General features: G+C 42.6%; 1 protein-coding gene across 5 annotated transcripts in view; it reads right to left on the reverse strand.

The window, feature by feature from the left end:
• PAX6 (paired box 6) overlaps nt 1–3,013 on the reverse strand; it is a 40,566-nt gene that overhangs the window by 30,085 nt on the left and 7,468 nt on the right. For 2 of the 5 annotated variants that reach the window (XM_018567941.1, XM_018567913.1), the window contains exon 1: nt 2,366–2,803. The exons of 1 other annotated variant lie outside the window; for it this stretch is intronic. The gene's annotated coding sequence lies outside the window, so the exon portion shown is untranslated. Of the gene's footprint in view, nt 1–2,365; nt 2,804–3,013 lie in introns of those variants that run through there. 2 more of the 5 variants (XM_018567950.1, XM_018567933.1) reach the window with 1 other exon arrangement.

Raw genomic sequence — 3,013 nt, forward strand, 5'->3', positions numbered from 1 at the left:
AGCCACACAACAGCCCCGTGGGGGTGCTCAATTGGCAAGAGACAATTACAAAAGAGAAGGCATTGAAGAGGTTTGGAGAGAAAAAAAGGAAAAAGGAAGAACGTAAGAAAAAAATCTAAATTTTCTAGATGCAAAACTACAGTAAAAAAAATAATAAAATAAAAATAAAACGTATTTTTTTTTATCATAATTATTTTTACGCAGCAATGTCTCTGACCTCGAATTAGTCTCGGCTAGATGATAGTAAATATTTACTACGGCTAATATTATTAATGCAATGGTGTATTGGCAAGCTCATTTGTCGCCCAGATCGCCACTTCTTAGAGCCCCCGCAAGACCCAGGGAGCTCCAGTGGCTGATTAAGACGCCAGGGATGGCTTTGTAAACATGTGGGCAACCAAGCATATCGTCCCTGGAAGGATCCTATAGACAAGCAGGCAGGGACAGCACTAATCTCACTTATAACAAAATGCTTAATCCAGTCCGAACACGTTACATACAGTTTGGCAGCGCGGTGTAAGCATTACAATCTGCTCAACCTAAAACAAACAACACACCGGAAGCCGTGTGTGAAACCTTCACAAACTGTCACAAAAATGTTCAGAAGCTGTGTAGCCCACTTCTGTCTGGTCATTGGAAATGTCTCTGATCAAAGTATAAGATCTTTTAAAATTGTATTTTGAAACTTATAAAAGGGTTTGGCCTAGCAGCCACAAGGGGCAGCCATAAACAAAAAAGATGCAAGCTGTTGTTTATTTCCTGAATATAAACAGAATCCCCCCTAACAAAAAAAATCTACACTATACAGACCAAGGAATATTTATATGACAATCCTTTATATCAGAGTGTAAAAACTCGGGGCAATAAATAATAAATAATTCTACTATTGTATATGTAATGTTTGCACAAATAAAATGTAAACCTATTAGTAACAAATATATAGAAAATAATTAACTAATAATAAAAAAAAATCACACGTTGCATGCAAGTGCTGTTTTCCACTGGTCTGTGTGTTTATGCAGATGATTGCACAATCCATATTTATTAGGAAATAAAGGGGGGAAACGTTGTAAATGTACTCAACGTCTAAACTGTGTTTTTCTATTTTTTTTTTTTTAGAGAGAGGGGAGAGCAATTACACAATTAAAATGCCTTTCAGTAACTTTAATTAGGCGGTTCATGGGGGATGAGTGTTGGGAAAGGTGCTGGTAGGCTAATGTTCAGATAAATGGAATTCATTTGATTTTTAAATGTATTTCTTTTTAAAGTAAGTTTCTATAGGAAGCTGCAGAGAGCTAAACAACGTTCAGCTACATAATTACAGATACACAACGATCATAGGCTGAGTACAGCTACACAGGAGTACACAACACAACAACTGTGAGTACAGCTACACAACAATTATTTTAGCTGTATAGCTACACAACTGCGAATACAGCTACACAGCTATCACAGAGATGGTACATTTGGTTCCCAGGACCTATGCAGGGGGATGGCAACCAGGCAGGGTACCCTAGCTTGTGGGTTATTTTTTTTTCCCAGAGCCCTGGGCATGCTTACTACAGTACCATGTTTCGGCAAAGCATTACAAATAAAAACCAGTCCATCGCTTTTATCCCAGTCCTGAGCTTCTAACACAACCCAAACGTTTCCACTTGCCCAGCAATGCACGCTTCAACGCAGCTCAACAATTTATAAGCCCACATGTGTGATCTTGGATCGTGCCCTGCAGTGTGAGCAAGGACACTGCTCATAAGAATGACCAGAGCTTGTGCCCAGAAATCATCAGGAACTGTACCCACAATTAATCGGGGTACTGTGCCCACAAGTGATCAGGGACTGTGTCCACAAGAGACCAAGGACCATACCCACAAATGATCAAGGATTATACCCTCAAGTGATCAAGGACTCAACCGATAAGTGATCAATAACTGTATTCACAAGTGATCAAGGACTGCAACCAAGAGTGTAATAAGGAACTGTGCCCATAAGTGATCAGGGACCGTGCCCCTAAGTGATCAAGAACCGTACACAAGTGTAATAGGAAACTGTGCCCACAAGTGATCAGGGACCGTGCCCCTAAGTTATCAAGAAGTGTAATAGGGAACTGTGCCCACAAGTGCTCAGGGACTGTGCCCACAAGAGATCGAGGAGTGCGTACTCACAAGTGTAAAAAGGAACTGTGCTCACAAGTGACCAGAAACGGTGCCCACAAGAGATCAAGGACTGTGCCCACAAGTGTAGAAAAGGGGCACTGTGCTCACAAGTGATCCTGAACTGCACCCACAAATGGATCAAGAACTGTCCCTACAAGTGATCCAGGACTGTACCCACAACTGTGACCAAGAAATAAGCTCTCACTCACCTTTCAGAGGCATCCCAGGCTGACACACTCCCCTGGATAAATTAGGGTGAAGCTGAGCAAAAGATGAGCCTTGCTGTCCTTGTGTACTGACCAGGAAATAAAAGCTGTGTTCCCAGGCACCGAGGCTCGATGTTTGCTTGCCTTCTGAAGAGGAGACAGAGATTGACAGTAAGCGAGGCTGTCAGTGGGTGCAGGAGAGAGAGAGAGAGGCAGTCAGTGTGTGAGTGCAGTGCCAGCCACAGAGCACACCTATGCTGATTGGTGATGGTTCAAGTGTATTAATGTATGTGTACTCGCTTCTTGTGCCTCGCCTCCACTGTTCTTCACTGGCCCATTAGCAAAGGCTGACCTCTGTCATCATCTCCCAGTAAAACACTTCCTCCTGCTTCTCCACCAGAGCGGGAAATGAGCTTGTTCTTGGGCTTGCTTTCAAACCCACTAATCACTCCAGACATGCAAATGCAAAGCTTTCTCCACACACAAAAATATTGCTTTATGCAAAGCACTGGGGTAGCCTTGCCATTGCCTATTGGCTGCTCACCCCCCAGCGACTGGCTCCATTGGCTCCAGCCTTTGAATATGAATACAGCTGATTTTTTTTTTCTCTCTTCCACTGCTTACATTTTTTTGTTATCTGTGTATTCCCCA

The sequence above is a fragment of the Nanorana parkeri genome, unplaced genomic scaffold (assembly GCF_000935625.1).
Source record: "Nanorana parkeri isolate BGI_ZX_2015 unplaced genomic scaffold, ASM93562v1 scaffold30, whole genome shotgun sequence".
NCBI lineage: Eukaryota > Metazoa > Chordata > Amphibia > Anura > Dicroglossidae > Nanorana > Nanorana parkeri.